The sequence below is a fragment of the Excalfactoria chinensis genome, chromosome 2, assembly GCF_039878825.1.
Source record: "Excalfactoria chinensis isolate bCotChi1 chromosome 2, bCotChi1.hap2, whole genome shotgun sequence".
NCBI classification, from domain to species: Eukaryota; Metazoa; Chordata; class Aves; order Galliformes; family Phasianidae; genus Excalfactoria; species Excalfactoria chinensis.
The window spans coordinates 9,586,916-9,609,193 of NC_092826.1; the positions used below are offsets into that span (position 1 = coordinate 9,586,916).

The window sequence follows — 22,278 nt, forward strand, 5'->3', positions numbered from 1 at the left end:
TCTACACAGAGCCTTCCATTGACCACTAAGCCTACGCAATACACACGACCCACCCCAGAGACCTGGTACAATGCTTTCACTCCCCACAGTTAAACTACAGTCTCTGTTACAAGCACAGCAAGCACTCAACTTTCCTGCTAGTCAAAGTAAAAAACCTTTTAATCCTCAGTCTCTATCTTCTCAATCTGGTTTAAGTATCACATCAAATTCAAGAGACGGTCAACTGATTTTGTTCCCCTGGCTCCATTTCCTTCCTTTAATCTGATGTAAAATTGTGCTTACAAAGCACAGAGATGAAACTTTTAATGCCTCACACATGCTGATGGGAATGCAGAATAGCATTTTCAGCAATTTCCCCTTAGCAGCTCTTATTTTGTATAGTCAAAATAAATAAATCTGGAATCTAGATTCAAAGAGCTGACTTTTTTTCTCCATTCCCTATGCAGTAGCATACACGAGTGGATTCATCCCCCAACACTTCCAAAGCAATTGTCTAAGCTGAGATTTTCACAGCAAACTGACACCCCAGAGACCAACAGGACAATCCAATTCTGGTGTTAAAGAAAAGAAAAAGGCTCAGTCACCTTTATGAAAACATCTAAGTCATTGTAAATCTCTATAAAAATGTAAATTTAGTAATTATCACTGCAATTCCTGAGTTATCTATGTCTATGTAATTACGAATAATTTTCAAGTTAAAATTTAAAGCCATCTCCTTTTTTTTTTATGTCATTCTTTTAATGATGCCATTCTTCAATAGAAGTACTGTTAAATTAAGATGAGAAAAAATGGATTGAATACTCATATTATCTCCTCTCAAATTACACGGCGAAGCCTGATAAGCAGGTTCACTCACTGCCGTTGTCTGCTTGGTGCTGTAAGTACACCAGTAATTGCTGAGTGGCCAGGGGCAGTGCAGGAGGAATTATGAGGCATGGATGGGAGCCTCCCCACTCCTCTGCTAATGAGGAAAAGCCATCTTCAGAGTATGATGCTAAAGAAGGCCTTAGCTTCAGCAGAGGCTAGTAAGGAAACAGAATGATTCAGTTCCTAAACACCAGGAAAAGCAATTGGGTGGAGAATGAGGAAACCATCTACATACCCAGACACGGCCACTGCTGCACTGCAAAAGCTCAGTGAAAGGGAAAAATTATCCTTCTGCCTTCTGCAATGATTGCTCTGCTCTGAGCAACTGAAAGGGAAGGTATTCCAGTAAAGACGGCAAGCAACTGATTTGCTGTAATCCTCAGAGCAGAGGTGCTCCCTTCCCAACACTTGGTGACTCAGGAAAGACAGGGCAAAAAGATGGCAGGAATCTCCAGATGGTTTTGTCGGTGGCTGATGTTCTGCAGAGGATTTTGCAGGTCCATAAATCCCACGATCCTAAAAATCCTTGGAAGCTATGGAAAGGATCACACTGATTGCTCCTCTCAGCATTACTCCAGAGTGGCTGAAGGCACAAGGCTGGGACCTTTGAAGAGAGGAAAAGGACAGACATTATATGAGAGCAACCACAGGGAAGTAGAAACCACAGGATCTTCCCTTATATTTTATTCCCATGCAAACTCTGATCTTTCAATTCAATTTTGCACAGGAGGAAGTTTTTAGGTTTGTTTTTTTTTTTTTCACTTTTTGTTGTTGTTGTTGTTTTTCTCTTTTTTTCATTTGTTAACCTATTAGCCTGGTTTATTTAAACACACTGAGCATAGGCACCATGGGACCACCATCTCCAGAGGCTCACAGGTCCCAAGTGATGTGAAACAAGGAGGAATATAAACCAACAACTAAAACAAAGTTATCACCTAACCAACACATCCTTCCAAAGCCCTTTTGGCTGGGGAAAGGAGACAGTTTTCTTTCTCCATTTTAACCTTTGTTAACCTAATTACACATTTTCTCCAACAGGAAAGAGAAGGCAGTAAAAGGCTGCAAGGAAGCAGCTGAGCGGGACTTTCTGCCTTCCTAATTTCAGAGAGAAATGCCCATCCAAAGCACCTCTGGAGTCTGGGTTGAAGTGGAGGAAACAGCCCCACATATCACCTGGATACTAACCCTGACACCTTGGAAGCACTCAGCTCTCCACTAGAACAACTGTGTTCGCACTTCCTATCAACTCAAGTACACCTCCACGTTCAAATGAAATAAGAACCTCTCAGCAATGTGGCTTCAAATACCCAGGGAATTAGTCATAAAGATTCTAGCTCTTTGATGTGCATAAAGGCATCAGAATTTTGTTTTGCTTTGTTTTTTTGTTGTTTTTTTTTTTTTTTCCTTTTAAAACCTGATATTACTAACAGTGCTGGGAATCAAGTTGCTGGGATTTTTGTTTGTTATTTTAAGATAGGAAAGCTGTCACATAAACCCAGTCAATTGCCAGGCCCGGAAATAATGCCTTGCAAGCAGTGAAAGGAAACTCAAATAACTCCCTGCCCAACATTGCTTTCTAGTTCATCTGTCATAAAAACAGCAGAGAGCAGCTCAAAGCCAAAAGATTTTTTTTCTTTGCTTTGTTTTAGCTCTAGCAGCACAGAAAGGTGATATCACTGTGTATTGTAACCAAGCAAATGAGTAATGAAAGTGCAAGCAAATACATTAAATAGCACAGGCTTAAATAAAAGGTGTGATAATCGTTTGCTTTGTTTTGCTAATTGTGTCAATGAAGTCCTATCCTCAAACAGATGAAACGTCATCAGAAATGAAAAAAACAGAAGAAATAACCAAGTGAATAATTAAATGTTCAGAATGCAACTCTTTTTTTTTTTTTTTTTCTTTTTTTTCCTCTCCTCTTTAAAACTTTGGAGAAACCTGTGCTTATCATAAACTGAATTCAAGGCCGCTAAGATGATCAGAGGGCTGGAGCACCTCTCCTATGAAGAAAGGTTGAGGGAACTGGGCTTGCTTAGCTTGGAGAAGAGAAAGCTCCAGGGAGACCTCATTGTGGCCTTCTAGTATTTGAAGGGAGAGTATAAACAGGAGGGGGAATGGCTGTTTATGAGGGTGGATAGTGACAGGACAAGGGGGAATGGTTTTAAACTCAGACAGGGGATGTTTAGATTAGATAGCAGGAGGAAGTTTTTCACACAGAAGGTGGTGACACACTGGAACAGGTTGCCCAAGGAGGCTGTGGATGCCCCATCCCTGGAGGCATTCAAGGCCAGGCCAGATGTGGCCCTGGGCAGCCTGGTCTGGTGTTTTGTGACCCTGCACATAGCAGGAGGGTTGAAACTACATGGTCATTGTGGCCATTCTATGAATTCCACTCACTTCTATTTACATTACGTTCAGTATGCAACCTGCCTTTCATCAAACCTTCTTTCTCACTAAGGAAGGCAACAGAGTTGCCTTCTCTGCTTTGTAAAGATGCAGGCTTAACATAAACCAAGCTAACCTGAGTCACAGTTGCCAACAGTAGGACTGATGACACTATAACTCCCTGAAATCTAGTGTCTTCTTGGTATATATCAGCCACAGACTACAAAATCTGACACTCAAATCAGTGCAAAGCAATTTTAAGTCTTCCCTCGAGTCTTCTAGTTCTTGAAACCAGAATCATAGAATCATGGAACAGTCTCCTTGCTTCTTTAGTATTCCAGTGATGGGTAGGGCTAACAAACAAAATATCCCCATGTCATGTCCCACCTAAATGACACAAACCTTCAGAGCTTACCAAAACCCTGAGCTGATGAAAGAAAAAACATAGAAAAGGACATGATTGTCCCAAAATAACTCCTCTCCCACTCATCATTTAGCAAATCCCAGCCACTCTGATGACTTTAAGATACATAAAATGCCTGCAAAAGGTATTTCTCCAGTGAAAGAACACTTGCCTGAAACCATAAGCTGTTTTTTCTCTAAACTAATTATCTACAGAATATGTGCATGCCAACCGATAAAAATCCATCACCAGTCAACTAAGAGCCAGGAGGAATAGGGCTTCTGTTCTGGCTCACCATGTACACTTTCATCAGCAGATGAGTAAAAGAAACAAAAGGAAGAAAATACAAAAAAATGATGCTTTTTCTTCTCTTCCTCTTGCCATTATTTGCCAGCAGGAACCCTGCTTGAAGCAGGGTAGGACTAGATGAACCCAAGTAGTCCCTTCCAACCTCAACCTGAGTTGAGGGTTTGTCAATCAATTCTGTGATTCTGGATGGCAGCAGAACCTGAGGCTATGGAGCAGCTATGGGCAGGAAGATCACTTGTTCCGTTATGCCTACATAAATATCCACCTCTTTCTAGTTAGTTTAAGGGTTGGAACAACTGATAAACCAATGATACGTGTTCATTTTAAGCATATTCCTTCGCAGTGTGTCAGGTGATCAACACCTTCCCTTCCAGGCTGTGAGGGCAGGATGCAGGATGTCCCAGTATGGGATGCAGATGACATTCAAGCTCTTGTGCTCAGGAGATAAACTCGGAAAGTCAACTTTTCAGCTAATTTCACTTTGCCCTTAAAATCCTGCATTTGTCTGCCCTGCAGACCTCACCTCCGGCTCCAGCACATTGCACTCCAGGCTTACAGCAGCATTCTGCTTCCCTCACAAATTAGAGGTCTAAGCACTGACAAACACCTGCAGGTCTTGCCCAAAAGAACACAGAGAAAGTCATGCAGCAGTACATCTGTACTGCAAGTGACAGTCCAGCATCTGAGAAACACATTCCTCCTTCTCATCCCTCGATGAATAACAACTCCGGCACTTGATCAGGAGGGCACAGTTCAGCCACCCACACTGAGCAAAACACTGAGCACGAGTCTGGCTCCAAATAAACACAGCATAGGCTGCAAAATACAGCAGCACTCAGAGCCCTCAGCTCCTTCTCAAGGGCAGCAAGACCAAGTCACATGAGCTGAAGGAAAACAGCAACGAGCAGAGCACTGCAGAGGGTACCCAAGAGAGCCTCAGATGATTAATAGCCAAATGAAAAGAAAAGAAAAAAAAAGAAAGACTTGTTGATAATTAAGAAATATGGAGGGAAAAGAAAAACGAATAAGGACTTCCACCTGTTAAATATTTACCATTAAAGGGTCCCAAGTGCAATGTCTGTTTAAAAAAAAACAAAGGGGTGTTTTTCGTGCCTGTGTTTTTGGTTTAAGGAAAAGGCTGTTTTTCCACTTCAGCTTGTTCATTACAACCCAACCATATGAGCTAAGCGCAGTGAGGGACCTGTAAAACCTCACTATCTGCAGCAGATTACTACAGCAGGAACTTTATTATGAGCGCAAGTGTAAGCAGGGCTGTTTGTCTCTGCTGTTCCTGTCCCACATCCAATGTGCTCCAAATTCACCCCTCCAAAACATGGCAAACATCCCCAAATGGCCCCTCTCTACATTCCTATGCAGAAACAAATTTTTCAAAGCCCAGCAAAGGAATGAAAAACAGAAAGAAAAAAAAAAAAAAATTGTCTATGTTTTCCTGCCAATTCTCCATCTCTTTTAAGCAAAAGGCTGCAGGTCTATTTACTGAAAGGCAGCAGTGCTATGGTGGAGGCTGTAAGCCACCACAGGACACAGTCTGTCCTCTCTCTCACCTAGGCCTCTGCTGGGGTCAAGCTCAAGCATTGGCCAAACCCCCCAAGCAGCAGATACAATTGAGCACAAAGCATAACCCAGTCAACAGGGGGGAATGGATTCCTCCATGTTTGGTGAGCTTAGCATCGACAGTGGTAGGAGAAGCAAAGGATCAAGCTGGACTGTCCCTTGCACCAGTGTCCAGCTGGTTAATTAGTTCAACCCATCTCTGAAATCTCTCAGCTGTTACAACCCTGCTCCCAAACACAGAATTTTAGAAGAGCTATAGACTGAACCTGGGAAACTGAGAGATTCCAGGTCAACAGGGCTTGTGTTTTTCATCAGTGAGGCAGTGTACAGTCTGAACTCATTTATTTCAAGGAGCCATGGAAGGACACTGGTGTTTGTCTGAACGTCATATTTATGTCCTCTTAAAAAAACAATCAAGAAAATCCTAAAACTAAAATACTTCAAATATTCTCTTGTGTTTGTTTGTTTTCCAAAAAAATAAAGATTGCTGCTCCCTTTCATTCTCACTCAGAGGCACCAAATTCTTAGAGTAACTGACTGCTTTTGAAGGGTTCACAAGTTTGACCAACCACCACAACCAGGCAGCTTCTAGAGAGAGGGCTTTGGTTCCTCCATCAGAAAACGTGGCTGTGGTTAGGACGTGATTAATATGGAACTGCACTTTGCAGGAGCTCCATCAAAACACCCAACTAGCAATGCAAACCAGGAGACGACTTCACTCTGCTCATTAAACCCCAAGAGTCAGTCAACTTGTCTTGTGCATCAGTCAGAGGCATCCTTGTATGGACTGCCAAAGCCACTATTTGCATTACATAGTATTGTAGGAAAATGAGGTGAAGACCACAACCATTTATAACGTCCCATCCTACCACTTTTTGCTCTAAAAAGTTAATCCTGTGAACTCCAACCAAAACAGGTTCAAAGGAGAATGACAAAAACAGGAGTACCCTCCAATCAGAGTGGGAACAACCACACATGCTTTGTTCAATGACAGGGCACTGGATAAAACAAAACTCAGCACTTCTAAGGCTGCTGATTCTTGTGAGACTTTTCAAGGAAGTGCCTTTTTTACACTCAGTGTTCCATTTTAGGTATTATTACACTAAATCTTACCCATAACCATTCTGGAGTACTCATACATATCCTTGAATACCCATACTTGATGGCTGGGTCTATATCTCAACCAAGCTCTAACTAGTGACAACCACACATCATCTTTCCAAGCTTAATGGTTCAAAAGCACTGTTTTCCTCAGTGCAAGCTAGACCTCAAGAAGTCCTTGCCAGTACAGTTCTGTGAGCAAAGTCCTTCTCCAAGAATACCCCAGGAGCTATGAATGCTGTCGCTGCCCTTAGCTGTATCTTACAGGAGGGACTGTCACCCACTGCTTGCACTGCTATAGAAGTGCCACATGACAAGCATAACATTACTGAGTCGGTGTTTATCTTGATAACCCCACAAGCGCACAACACTTAATAGCAGATACACATCATTGCTACCTACCTGGCCACCAGCATAACAGGGATAATACAACTGTGCTTCTCCTCCCTGCTGAAAAGAACTGGCGGGGTACCTATTTGTAAAAATTCACAAAGCATGAACAGTATTTCTTTCTGTTTCTGAGATCAAATATAACAAAACAAAACAAAACAAAAAGAAGAATGTCCAATTATAATAGTTTTAAGATACTGAAACACACATCTACCTTAACATCTGCAGCAACAACCCTGTCGGGGCCGAGGCTGCCTGAGTCAATACCCTGAGCATAGCATCACATTGCTCCTTAGAAATAGAGAAGAAAAGAGATGGGAATTCATTATTTCTGAAAGGTCTTGGTGACTGCGCTCTGCGCACATTACAAGTGAGCGGGAGGCAATCACCAGCTGTGACAAAGACCCAAATCATAGATCAGGCACGATAAAGAGCTCAGCCACACAGAAAAGCCCTTTGAGGCAAACACTGCTAGCGGATGGCCCTCCCGAGCAGCTGACTTCTTTGCTTGCAAAAGAAACAAAAGGCACTTTCTATATCTTGCACGGATGCAATTAATTTAGCATTTCACTTATGCCCAGCGGAGTATGCAGCAGTTATAATGGGACAAGGACTGTGAGGTGACCATGGTCCCGTTCACTGGAGAAGATAAGCTACAGATAAGCCTGAGTGGGAGCCTAATTAGCACACAAGCTCAGCCTTTTTGGCTTTTTAATTCTGGAATTCTTATAATTCCTTACAACAGAATAGACATTTGGTATTTACCCTGGCACTTGCCCAGGTTTCCATCCCTGCCCCTCTGTTGACACCCAAGCGGGCACTGCTTCACCTCCCACACTGCCGGCAGGCTCAAACAAGAGCTCCTTTCTTCCCTCAGGTACCTTACACATGCACGTGGCAACAAGGAAACCATCAGCTCCCCAGCCAACCCATGTCTAGCCCAAAAGGCCTGAAAGAGCTCTCACAAGTACCAGATGGAGCTGGGCCATGGGGCTGCATCCTTCACTGCCTCCTGTGGGGTACCCCCATCAGGTACAGCTGAGGAACCCCAAGAAATGGGGAACTCTCTGCAGCCTCACTTCTTGTTTTACCCGTGATCAACTGAGCCTGGCTCGATTCCTGAGAAGCCATCCTGGCTTCCCGAAGCTATCTAAAGTTTTTGTTATAATTAATTTATGACTTTTAGTCTACAACAAAGTTAACTATTTTACCAACAAAAATCACTAAGCCAGCTACAGAAATAATCCTTCTAATCAATGCACTTTAGTTATTTGTGTTAAACCTATTCTTTGAGTTTACAGGATTTGTTTTGTTACTGTAAAGGCTAAAAACATGCTTTATAGTTAAACGAATACTTAAATTCTCATAACTACATCTTTCTAGGTGCAAAAGAGTTGTACTAAAATTATAGAAGTGGCTAACTGTGACATTAATTAGATCTCATTAAAAGGAAAGAAAGAAGCAACAGAAGGTACCAACTACTTACCTTTCAAAGGTAAAGCCAACCAATATTGCCAAGGCAGTTCCTTCACAGCTAAGTTGGCTTTCATCAGCCCATCACTACTACAGCCTCGTCTATTCTTATATTCCTCTATTAAGTTGGGTTTGAAATTCACATCTTTACACTCTCCGTGTTGCCACTGCTTCAACTCTCAGGAGGCATGGATGTGCCATTTGCTGTGGCTGGTTCTGCTAAGGGCACTGGTGGGACAAAGAATCAGACAGAAACTCCAGTGCTTGCCAAGTCTGATTGCTGCCACTGCCACACTACGCTGATGCAGCTCCAAGTCCACTAGCAGCAAATGGTCTTGTTGGTTCAAGAAGGCTTGAGGGACATATTTCTGACTGTGCTGCAGTTCTCTAGCACCCTCCAAGCACTACATCCTCCCTGTGGTGCTTTGTGGGCCCCTCTTTGCCTGGCATCAACTCACCAACCCACAGAGAAACCAAACACTGCTCTTTGCTGGAAGTGCTTTCAGTAGATGAGCAGGTCAAGCAAACCAGTCAAAAGCAAGGGAACCAAGCAGGAATAACTCATTTTTTAAACCACTGTAAATCACCCCCCTTCTGTGGCTTATGAATTTCATGCATACTGTTTGGCTCCTTTCAAAGCTTAACTTTCAGTGGCTGCCTCATCCTCCAAAACCTGGATGTGAGAGAGCAGTAACAGTTTTCGTTGAGTCCGATCATGCCTGGCTCAAGGTCCCTGCTCCAGGATGGGTGCACACCTACACCCAGCAGAGCTTGGGAGAAGCCCCCCATGCTGGCACACAATCCTGTAGAGGCAACCAAGGTGAAGGTTTCAAAACATCTCTGGGAACAGCAAATCCAAAGGTGTTTTGGCAGATTAGGCTTTATCTTCCTGTTACTTTTTTCAACCTCCCGTTTACTAAGGGCACATGTTCAATATTCCGTAAATAATAACAGAAAGTGTTTTCAGTCGAACCAAAGCCCATGGAGTACTTTGATTCATTTCAGCAATTGCTGGCAAATCCAAATAAATGCCTACCTGCTGACACAGGCTGCATTCATGTGCAGCACAGTTAAGTTCACGGGTGCTAGCTCAGGACCCTCTTGAGGTGAATGAAATTATTATTATTAGGAAAGATCTCATAACAGCATAGGATTAAGCTTCATTCAAACACAGATGTAGTGTTGGTTTAACTAATTCCAGCATGGAAATGTTTTATTTATTGCATCATTGCAGTTCTGCTACAAAGCTATAACCCAATGCTCCTTCTCCCAGTATCCAAAGGAGAGTCCCTCTTCTGCTTGGATGGAGGAAGAGATGCAAAGATTCTCACCAAGCACTGATGTCTGTGCTCCTCTATATGCTGGCAGGACAGCAGTAAGGCTCTGGCTTAGCTGGAGGGATGGACACTTTCATGTATGCACAAAAGCAACTACATTTCCTGCAACTCAAAGAGGAGATTCATTTTTATGTTTTATTTTAAGACTTGTTATGCACTGCACTTCTTATCCATGTCATGCAGTTCAGGCTCCTCAGTGCCTAATGCCCAAGTTTTCAGAAGAGTTTGCATACTACTTTTGAAAGGAATTCCACATCTTGGTGTTCAAAGAAGAATTATGAGAATACTAAATAGAAAACAGGTAGGATTACTTTTCATTAGCACCTATAGGCATCAGAGGAATGCCCAGCCACATGCCATCAGCTCCATGTGAATGCAGCTAACTACTTCATTTGCCTATAAGGCACACTCCATGAATCTCAGCAGAACAGTCCAAAAGGTCTCTTTCTCTTACCCAAACGACAACGTCCTGCCTGACAAAGGGTTCCTGAGGGTACATTTCACTCACTGCTTCCTGTCTGCTCTTTGCCCTGTTCCAGCGGAGAAAGGCACTGTCTACCACAGCACCTGTGGGTAAAGTCATGGTTGTGCCATCCCTACTGTGCAGATACATCTGCTAACTAGATAAGCCTTCCTTAAGCATAGGGTTTAATTCTTGTCACATAAACTTGCTAGGGGGAGTCCCATTGGGTTTTCTCTACTGAATCCAGCTGAGTCAGGATTTCTCTTTCGCAGTCATCATCAGCTCTGTGGATATGGCAGGGGAACAGAAAAACTGTTTTCATGAAGATGGCCATCCTTCATCCAAGAATCCCTCACCAAGAATGGAGAGACACTATTGCAAGAGGACGTGATCTTAAGTGAAGCAATTCACAGGTCTATGATCCAAGCCAAAATACTTTGAAATAGCTTCTTCCAAAAGTCACTCTTCATGAAACTCTTTTTGCCAGTCTTCTTTCTCATTTGCTCACCTTCCTATTGGGGACTATGCAGGAGCAAATGTTAGCAGCCTTTCTATGCAGCTTTCCCTGTTTACATAAGATAGCAAATGTATAACTGATAATGGAAGATATTTTTCCACATGGTGCATAATCAGATTGTGGGATATATTTGGTGCAAGAAGGTCCCAAGGTTAAAGAAAAAGAAAAGGAATGAGAAAGCATTTCATCAAGATTCATGATTAAGTGGCATTGTAACAACTGAACTTCATTATTTGGGGCTTACAGGCAATGAAGCATAAAAATAACACTGAATACAGAATATTCAGTTTATTCAGTCACTTCTTAAGAATACGACATGTCTTACTCTTTTCTAATGCAGCCAATGTGTCCATTTGGGTGTCAGGACATCAGATCAGACGTGTCTACAGCACAACAAACATAAACTTTCATACGGGCAGCAGCTCACACTTCTCCAGTCCACAAAACCTTTCCCATGATGCAGCTCAAGTTGATGAGGAGCAACCCAGTAGCTGCAATATGATGCAGCGAGGCTAAGAAAAGCCTAAAAAGTCAAAGGACACAGCCAGGAAAGTGGCAGCACTCGGTCAGCATCACCTTTCACCTACATCTTCCAAGCTGCTTTCCTGATAAAAGATTATCTTGGAAAAACAAGGCTGTCACGGCTGCTCGTTCCAGCAGGTCCCGAGACCTGCCACACCATGCCCTCATAGGACCCGTTCACACACTGTTGCTATGTACACATCACCATACCAAAAAACGTTTATAGAAACACAGAATGGCTGGGATTGAGAAGGACCTTAAAGCTTATCCAGTCTGAACCCACTGCAATGGTCAGGACTACCTCCCACCAGCTCAGGCTGCCCACGGCCTCATCCAACCTGGCCTTGAACATCTTCAGAGATGGGGCATTCACAGCTTCTCCAGGCAACCTGTTTCAAGCTGCAACAGCTTTGATCACACAAAAAGCACCATAACTACTTTTTGGTTTGTTTGTTTGTTTTTCCTCCAATGGGTAAATTGAGATACCAAACGAAAACAACACAGAACAGGCCTGCAATCCTAAGAGTGCAAGAAGAGTCAGGACTCCTCAAGGACATGCTTTCAAAAAGAGAGTGTAAAGATCCTGGTAGATAGTCACATTTTTCTCCTACCTCAGGAGCAGTACAGATGAACAAAGTCAATGAAAATGACCTGGAAACCTACACTGAGAGTTCGAGTGCCATGGCCTTGATTTCGATCTTGAAATAACCTGGTCCAAGCTCATGAATCATTTTTAATGTTTATTTTTAGGATGATTACCTTCAAACCTTCAGACTTGTCCTTTAAATAGTTGGACACATTTGATACCTTTTCCATTTTTTCCATGAGGCTGAAAATACGATCTGTGAAGTCACATTAATCAAGGGAGGCTTGTCCATCATCCGTATCTCAGCAAGTACACTTCCAAGGAAAGAGCTGTTTGTTTTACAGCAGATGCAGGCTTTCCCAACACCTACCATTAGGAAACGCATCATGCCGATATCCAGATATGCCAAAGCCAGCCTGCTCTTTCCACATCTACGCTTTGGCCTTGAGTTGACAAAGCTTGATTTAGCTGGTAAGAATCTCACCAATATGGTCAGGAGTCAAACCTGAGGAATAATTCACTCCCTCAGAGCTCCTTTTTTTCAGAGCCACCAATAACAGTCCTTTTGGCTACTCAAGATGGACTTGGATGGTTTCTTGCAGGCAAGAATTAAGTATTTGCAGCAATTCTGAGCACATTTTTAGTTTATTTTTGGAGGTCTCCACCAGGTTTGGGAACGTGTATAGCCACTGCATATGTGATTCTCATAGCAGCATGGTCATATCAGTCAGCACCAGACAAAAGAGGGAAATTTCTACTCCTCTTTTAATTGAAACAGTTACTAGTAGAGATCTCCATGAATTCAGCCAGGCCAATATGACAGTATCCTATCTTCCTTTCTCTTCATTTGCGTTCATAGTGGCGTAAAACCACTGGAGGCAGCACATGGGACCAGGACAGCAGGAGCCTGTTCTCTTCTAACCCTAATGCAGCGGAACAGGGAGACATAAAGAGCCCCACTTGTGGGGCACTGAGGGATTAAAGATCTTGTGATCCTCAACTGCCTTCACATCATCACTTCCTGCCACCCTCCTCCTCATTACGCTTCCCACAAAAACAGACCTCTGGAAAACCATGAAATTGCCTTCTAAATCCAAATCCTCAAGCATCCCCATGGACATAGGCAACCTGGAGGAATTTGTTGTACATCATTATACATGGTTCAGTTCCACCAATGAAGTCCTATTCATTAGTATGCCCTGAGGTATGCAAGGCATTAAAACATCCGCATCACAGCTCCGTATATCTAAAGGAATCAGGAATAACTCTTAAGAATTTGAACCCTGCAGAGACCATGTGATGAGCCTTCCAGTGAAATTGAAGGGCTTTAAACATAGTAACACAGCAATCACCAGACAAGATCAAACTCAACCACCACCCTTGTTCAGCATCTGGTCTCCAACCTCAGATGTTTGAAGAGAAGACCCATGCACCTAGCAGTAGGAAGGATAATCCTGTCATTGCCCACCATTGGGCACCAGCATCCATGAGTGACCTGCTGCCCAGATTAAACTAACAGGTTAAACTAATTCACCATCTGTGACTTGCAGCAGCTGAGGAGCTGACACAGTTCCCCTTCTGCCACTGATAGGGACCACCGCAGCCTACAGGAAGCAGAGCAGACACAGTGATGACAACATTAACCACGGCAGTTGAATTGCCAGGAGACCACCTGCCACAACCCTTACAAGTCCATGTAACCACAGGGTCACTGATTAAACCAACTGTGTTTTTATGTAGATATATTCACGTATTATCTCACAGACAGCTTTCTTACTGTGGGTTTGTCCCATCAGACCTATTCTGATGCACACATCTGGGTGTAATTTCTGTCTGGCAGTAGAGCAGGATGCTGGTTTCCTAGCACAGATGAGTTCAAGTCAGATAACTCAGGTATTTGCAACTCACTATTCTTCATTTTGTTACTCTTCCCGGAAAAGAGTACAGACTACTACTAGTAACCCATTTCAGGTGACTTTAATATGACGCAGCTGCAATGCACGATAACATCTGAGCTGATTCACATGATGTTTCCCATTCCCACGTGTCCCAGAACAAACTCCAGGAGAAGGGCAGCACGGCGGCTGTGTCCACAAGTGCTTCAGCCACCCTAGCTCAACCTCCTGCAGGTCAGAACCTTGTGCGTTACATCACTGGGGTTATATATCACACTGACCTCAACTGCACTGCAGACTCCCTTAGTCAGTAGCTCAGGTGTTGGCCCTACAGAGATGAGTTCCCACAGTCATGTCGTACGCACAGAGCTTCATAACAGCAAAGTCACTCAGCATGCAGGGAAGTATCAAGGCACAAGCGCATTCTGCACTCTAGTAAACAGAGTGCATGTGGTTCCAGTGACTCACCAAAGTAAAGCACCAGCTCTTGAGAATGGCCGCTCCCACTGCCAAGACTGAGAAATAAAAAAAATAAGTTGGATGAGGAAATGACGGAGGGAAAGAAAATAAAACCCACATCACATCGTGGCTCATTTATTGTTTCAAACAGCTGCAGCAGAAATTCTGCTTTTGTTTTTGCTGGCTTTTCTCTTTTTTTTCTCTTTTTTTTCTTCCCTTCCCCACAAATGAAACAAAGCATGGAGAGCAAAGGCTCTGCCAGCATCAGTTCTGCACTGACAGTTTGTTCCTAATGGCTAGCTTCCCTGTTCATTGCAGGGGAGTTGGACTAGATGACATTTAATGGTCTCTGCCAACTCAAACTATTCTATGATTCTATGAGATGGGACTTACAGCAGAGTGCACCCTATTCCAAGCTGCACTGCTGCAAAAAGTTGTTTCAACTATCTACAGCATGGAGTTATTACTGACTTCATCACATCGGTAGTTGAAGCTGCAATCAACCCACAGTGCTGAAGGGGCCCTTGGAAATCAGGTGAACCATGGCACTGCCTAAAACCTTCAGAGTTTCACTTCAGCTCCTGAAATCCCCGTTAAAAAGATGCAAATTCTTTAAACAAATAACTGAAGCACCTGCCAGTTTGAAGAAAACTGTAAGTAGAAATTTTATCTTGGTAGCAGAAAGTGTATTACAATCACAAACATCACAGTTTACAACAACTGTATCTTCTTAGTCATTACTATGAAAATTAAAACCAAAAATAGATACACCATCATATTAAATGTACTGTTTATATCCCATGCTGCCAAACAAGCCCTGTTAAAAAAAAAAAAAAAAAAAAAAAAAAAAAAAAAAAAGTTCAAATACAAAAAGGGAATGTTTTCGTTTTTTCTAAGAACTCCATACCTCTTCACAAAGACACTAAGCTTGGAGCTTAGTTCCAACAATGGAAGAAGATCAGTAAGAGTTAAAGCCTAAACTGAATACTAGAAATGTCACTCTCTGCTGGTAGACTGGGATCAATCCCCTCATTTCTCCAAGCATGAGACTTCAGTGAGAAGACAACTCAATACTACATCAATATGACCCAGATGTCACCAAAGGCTGGGAAGAGACAACCAGAGATGTTAGCACAGTAGGCCTCCAAGGTCTACATGATACTAACAATTGTTGGAGAATGAAGAGAAGATGTAAAAGTATACCAGTAACAGCAGAACACCTTAAGATATTAAGCTCCATCTGGGAGCCTGCATTCAAGGATGAATATGAACAGAACCCATCAGAGATGCCAGGAAGGAATGACGAGTCCTTCTTATAAGGGAGATGAGAGCTGACAGTGTTTAACCTGTGTGGCTCTGAGGAGACAAGACTGTTCTCATCACAGAAACAGCCATTAAAGTCGATACTTGCACAAGGCAAAAAGCAAATGCTTTCCAGCTACACCCAGCTCTGGATGTTTTCCAGCAGTAGAGCAGCAGGTGGCCCAACAAGCCCCAAGATTCAGCTCCATATATTAATTGGTGAGATTATACTCTTTGGCTGCTTAGGAAGTTAAGGAAGGAGTGAGTCTTAAAGATCGCAGCAGCATTCTGCACTCATGTTCCTCTGCTCATTGATAACACCCCTTAATTGGCTTTTTCTTACGCACTTTCTCCTACATGCCATACCTATTACAACCATCCGCTGTGATGGGAATTCATCTTAGACATTTAATGGGAAATTCCAGAAACTCGGAGCTTTAAAGGACTACTGTAAAGAAGTACAATATACCTTATTTTGCAGGTGCAGAAATGAAGACAGGAGTAATCTGTTTCTGCAGCAAAGGAAAACTGGGCATTGTGCTGTATATGTAGAATTAACAGGAATTACACATCAAGCTCAAACTACCAGCAATGACAAAACCACACAGTGGCAGACAGTGCCACATTATCCCACTCTTCTAAGCACAGACCCCAGATGAACAAAGCTTCTAAATGAGCCTGACTTTTGTCAACCAAGCAGGGCTCCACCGCTCCCATCTATCACTGCTCCTCCTGTGCAGGCTACAATAAACCCAGTATAATTTCCTCCCAATTAATGCATGTAAGAGCAGGATTGTTCCTGCCACTGCCAGTGTCTCCATTCTACTATCCAGCAGTTCCCTGATACAGCAGACAGTCCTGTTTCTTATCCCCCAAAAACTTCTATCTTCTTTTTTTACTATGTCTTGGGAGATTACTGCTCAGTGCTCGCTTAAGCCATTTATTTTCAAAGGCGCTCAGATTATTTGCCTGTACCTCTGATATATTTCCAGCTTTCAGATCTGTATGTTTAGATAAAAAATAACTTTTCAAGTCCCACATTCAGAGTTCAGCCTTTCAGCTGCAGATATTCAATGAGTAAATCTCAATTAAGCCAGTAAATGCGGCTGCTGCCTTGCCAATGTGTGACACCATTTCCTTCTGGACATCCCCTGTGGCTTAGATACAACTACCAGGATATGTGAATTGATTCATTTCTTGTATTCCATCGCCTTCTAGCACAATGCTTGATTTGGGAGCTGCAAGGATTTTCATGAGATCAGTGGGTTTGGACCAGATAGAACACCCTCAGTTCTCTGTGGGGCTGGGAAATCTGTCCTGACATTTTTGCTGAGTGGTCCCACAGTGCTCAGTGATGTGGGGACCCTTTTTGCCCTCGGGCTCTCCGCCAAGCAAACAAGAAAGCCTGGCTGTAGGCAGACACGGCTGCAGCATGGGCTGAAATAAATCCCACTGGCAATGAGGATACAGAGAAATGACTGAGCACTGGCAATACCCCAGCCCCTGTAAACCACAGGCACAACTGAACGGTGACAAATAATGAGCCATCCCACAAAGGAACAAACAAACAAACCAAACAAACAAGGGAGAATCCCCTAAAATGTTCCAGCCATAGAACCAGGAGTTACTGTCTGATCTTTTAATCTAGATTGAGGCAGCACCTGAGTTTACTCCCATACAACAAGCCTGAGCACCATTAGGCTGTCCTGAGTGCTGATAGCTGAGTGCCAATTTCCTGGAAGAGTTCCATCTTCAGCAAAACCTCATCTTGTCCTCCTCAGCCAAAGCCTCCCCACCCTTCTAGGCAGAAACTATGGTCGTTGATAGCCCCGGGCTGCTGCGGATTACTTAACATTTGGACAAACATTCGAAAGCAAGGAGCCCTGTGAAAGCATTGAGAATTATGCAAATACAAAGCCAACAGGAAGCGTTGGCATTTTATACAAGTTTGCCCTCATTCTATCAAAGCCTCGCAGCGATAATGTATTTCTCCCCAAGAAAAGCTGCTGGAATCGTTTCACCTGCTTTAATGCACTTGTATTTAGACACTTCTACATACCAAAAGTGCATGAATTAAATCGGTATCTCCATTTCATTTTGATTTAGTGTCATTAGGGGGGAGATCTTTGCAAGGGGAATCCATGTCTCATTTCAGACCTTTGGCCAGACTCAGCTGGGAGAATATTTATTATTTCTTTACTGCCCCTGCTTCTTGCTCCCATTGCTATCACCCTACCATCATGGATGGGACCAGCTTCAGTTGGCCTACACAAGCTGAGATAAAAGACTGAAGACAGAAATTAAGCACTTTCTTATTCCAAGACCTTATTTCCTCCTTGTAAGTCCTACACGGGGGGGGGGGGGGGGGGGAACATACCCAGGACTTGCAAATTCCCCATCCTCATACTCAAAGGCCCATCAGCTCCTTTCCACGGACAATAAACAAAACCATCTCACATTTTCCTTGATTTGATCTAGACTTACTGTTTACTAGCAGCCTGAAAAATTATGAAGAGAAAATTGAAATAAATACAGAGATGCAGCTCCAAAATATACACACAGCCCTAATCACACTGGAAACATGGGAGTGATTTAGAGTGGGCTAATAGATGGAGACTGGGGAGGAAGAGAGGAAGGAAACAGAGAATTCTCTTTGCTGCAGGAGCTTATTGTTATCTGTGAATGAGGTTGGGTTGCCTCAGAAGATGAGCTGCAGAGCCTCAGTGACATCAGTTACCTGGAGCAGCAGCAGACCAACCCCACCAGCTTGCATTCACACTTCTCAGCTCTCCATATACTGCAACAATGAAGTCTCCCAAAAAAATGCTGCTTCTTTTGTTCCTACAGTCAGCCAGCGAGCTCAGCCAGGGAACTGATTTGGCTTAAAAATAACCTGGCACAAGACTGAAAAAAAAATACCTAAAACATCTATAAACTTCATAGCAAGTGTTATCACTCCATCAGAGCAGCTTTAGGTGTATAAGGGGCAGTGAAACTTGGAACTGGTACCAGGAACACCTGGCTGCCACTGCTGAACCCAGATGCTGCCAGCTTTACTCTGGGGATAACATTTATCCTACTGCCATTATCTTTAACAGTGAAAAATTAAGAACACCACAAGGCAGAAACAACAGTCCCAGTTTTGGGTCCTCACTACAAGAAAGATATCAAAGCCCCGGAGTTTGTCCAGAGAAGTGGACAGTGAAGCTGTGAAGGGTTTGGAGCACAAGTCTTATGGGAAGTGGCTGAGGGAGCTGGGATCGTTCAGTCTATAGAAGAGGAGGCTCAGGGGAGACTGTATCACTCTGTGCAACTCCCTGAAAGGAGGCTGTGGCAAGGTGGGGGTTGGCCTCTTCTCACATGTAGCAGTGATAGAACTAGAGAGAATGGTCTCAAGTTGTTCAGGTTGAATATTAGGAAAAATTTCTTCTCAGAAAGTATGGTTGGACATTGGAACGGGCTGCCCAGGGAGGTGGTGGAGTCACCATCCCTGGAGGTGTTCAAGAATCGTGTAGATGAGACACTGTGCAACACAGGTTACTGGGCACAGTGGGGATGGGTTGATGGTCAGACACAATGACCTTAGTGGTCTTTTTCAAACTTAATGATTATGACATCATTGCAAAACACTCTGCTTACCAAAATTTAAACCACTGAATCTCTTTCCTCTGTATGTACGTATGTATACAAGCATGCATCACTGTGTGCAGGTTTTCAATTCTGTGCACGAACCTTCAAGCAATGCAAGTACTCTAAAATCTTTTAAAGCGCATACAAGGCCTAAAGCAGCAGCACGTATTGGTAACGTAACATAATTAATGTCACTTACTTACTTCATCCAGGAAATTAATCTAATCAGCTAAAATAACACAACAGGCAGAACTTGGCACCAAAGGCAGAAGCTGCCACACAGGGCAGACCAGCTCTGCCACCCACCACGGAACCATTTAACCCCAAAACAACCTCCTGGGGAACATCTCACACATCAAGCAGCACTGGACCCAGAGATTGGTTCAGTGCTGAATTTCTGGCTCTGTTCAAGAAAAGAAAAAGTTAGGTTTTGGCTTTTTCTTTATATTTTTATGCACATATTTTGAGGAGGGAAGTCCAAGTGAATTTAACAGAGTCAGACTCACAGCCCAGTCCAAATTTAACAGCACAATGAGAGTTGGTTTCCCTATCAAAATGCCAAAAATAGGCTACTCTATAAAAATACCAATATTTGAATTTGTATTGTGTATTAGACTTGGGCAGCTGTAGGAACATCTCTGGGAAAGTGACAGCTAGCTTATGTCAGTGCATTTACACTGCTGAGCTGTGGGAGCTGAGTGGCCACCATTAAACCAAACTCTCCATAAACCAATAAGTTATGCTGAATTGCTCTAGGAACAGGTGCTGGTTACCAAGGCAGGGTATTTTAAGTTGTCCCTCTCACTGCCCAGCAGTGACAGAGGTGCAGGACTGCTGCCCTGGCCTTCGAGGCTGTGGGCAGATGGCTGGGGTCACCCAACTGGGACATATCACAGAGCTGAGTACTGCCGTGGGGAGACAGGGTTGCATTCTTCCCTGATGAAACAGCAGTGAAAGGGCTCACGTTGCTTCTCTGCACATTACTGAAGGAACAAAAAAACAAAGCAAATCCACTCTGTAGTATTAGTGATTATGACTCACACTTTTATTCCCCTCAAGTTGTGATTCATTCGCTTCAGTCACACAGCTCAGAAGCACAGACTTAGAGCAGCCTCATGATTTCAGGCTCCCCCACATGGGGGGGGGGGGACTTTTTGCTATCTCACTAATTAATTCTCTTCTGCAGTCAACGGTTAAGAATTCACATTTCCCCCCTCCCCCCCCTCCACTCAGCTCCTGGGCACCAGGCCGGAGGAGCGGAGCGCCGCACGCTGGGGCCACGTGTTTGTGGATGCTCAGTGCCCAGGAACTCATCATAGCCCCGTGCAAGCCGCGTGACCACCATAAACACACACTGCCCTGCAGCCGGCCCCGCCGGTGAGGGGGGGCATGTTCAGAGACAAACAGGAGGTTACTAGAGGCCAAAGGGATGGCCGGCAGAAAAGGGATTCGTGGAAGGCATAGGGAAAACATCAGGATGGGGATGCAGCTTCAGAGAGGTGGCAGTCATTGCTCAGTGACGAGCAGCATCCCATACAGCAGGTGGGACACATAGGGCTGGGGACAATCCTGTGGTGCTTTTGAGCCATGACCAAGGGCTGAGATGTGCAGGGACAGGTGTCCCCACACTCACCATCATGTACTCCATCACTCTATCTCTTCCAGCAGTGTGTTTTTGCAGCAGAAACTGTAGGTTGTTTTTGTTTTGTTTTTTAATTTCCACCCCCTGCCATACACCTGGTGATCCTACTCTCCTCTACCCTGGTGAGGCAACATCTACAGCACAGAGTCCAGTTCTGGACTCCTCAGTTCAAAGAAGATAGGAAACCTCTACTGACAGTCCAGAGGAGGGCTACAAAGATGATGAGGGGCCTGGAGCATCTCCCTTATGAGGAATGGCTGAGAGACCTGGGTCAGTTCAGCCTGAAGAAGGGAAGAGTAAATCTTATTAATGCTTATAAATACCTAGTGGGCAGGAGACAAGTCAGTGGTGCCAGGCTCCTTTCAGTGGTGCCCAGTGACAGAACAAGGGGCAGCGGGCACAAAAAGGAAAACAGAAGTTCCAAACAAACATGAGGAAAAACTCATTTACTTTGACGGTTACTGAGCACTGGAAGAAGCTGACCACATAGGTGGTAGAGTCCCCTCTGAAGATATGCAAAACCCAACAGGACACTTTCCTGTGTAAGCTACTGTGGGAATCTGCTTTAGCAGTGAGGTTGGACTCAACGATCTCCAGAGGTCCCTTCCAACCCCTACAATTCTGTGATTCTTTGAATAAAATGAGTCTTGTAGCCTCTCTGCATTAGAATGCTAGTAGTGGCAGACAAATTCCATGCTTCAAACAAGGATAAGACATTACACAGAGCCTCTGCAGAGAGATTAGGTTCAATTAAAAGAAATAAAAATAAAAATAAATCCTTGTGTTCTTGGCAATGAGCTGATCAGCAGCAAAAGCCAGGAAGCACAGCCTCCTTTCCCGACACCAAGGTGCCCTGCAAAACCAGGTGCATTAGAGTTCAACAGGTTGGCCAAAGGGTAACAATGCAAAACATGGAGCAGAGAACTATCTGTGATATAGAAACTCACCACATTCCCATGTTTATACTCATCTGTGAGCTCTTGTTACTCCATTCTTCCCTGAAAGACTGTGTAAATGCACTTCAGCAAGCTTGAGATGCCAAGTGAAGAGCTCCTCACCTTCTCCAGCACAAGAGTCTGGGCAAGCAGCACACCAATAAAACAGAGTGAAGTAACAGCAACTTGTTTTCCCTGGTACTGCTGCATACTGCTGCACAGGAAGAAGCTACAGAAACATTAACTCTTTATAGGCGTCCCAGAAGGATTTTTGAGGCTGAAGTTCAAAAAGAATCTTCAGCAAAGGCAGGAAGGGAAGGAATAAAGGAGGGAAAAGCCTCTTGCATCCTCTCTTTTTTTTTTTTTTTTTTTTTGATCTAATGGTTATTTCAGTTGTGCATGCTCCAGAGGAAGTCACCAACTCAATGCTCAATGTGCAGGACCCATAGACTTGCAGATGTTCAGGTTCCTCAGGTGATCATGAACC

The 22,278-nt window shown here is 43.7% G+C and overlaps 1 long non-coding RNA gene across 5 annotated transcripts in view; it reads right to left on the reverse strand.

Moving 5' to 3' along the window:
• The window catches only part of LOC140248636 (uncharacterized), a 243,151-nt gene that overhangs the window by 203,865 nt on the left and 17,008 nt on the right, over nt 1–22,278 (reverse strand). For 4 of the 5 annotated variants that reach the window (XR_011902869.1, XR_011902871.1, XR_011902872.1 and 1 more), the window contains exon 2: nt 1,103–1,471. This is a non-coding gene — a long non-coding RNA (uncharacterized lncRNA). Of the gene's footprint in view, nt 1–1,102; nt 1,472–14,291; nt 14,340–22,278 lie in introns of those variants that run through there. The other variant, XR_011902870.1, reaches the window with a different exon arrangement.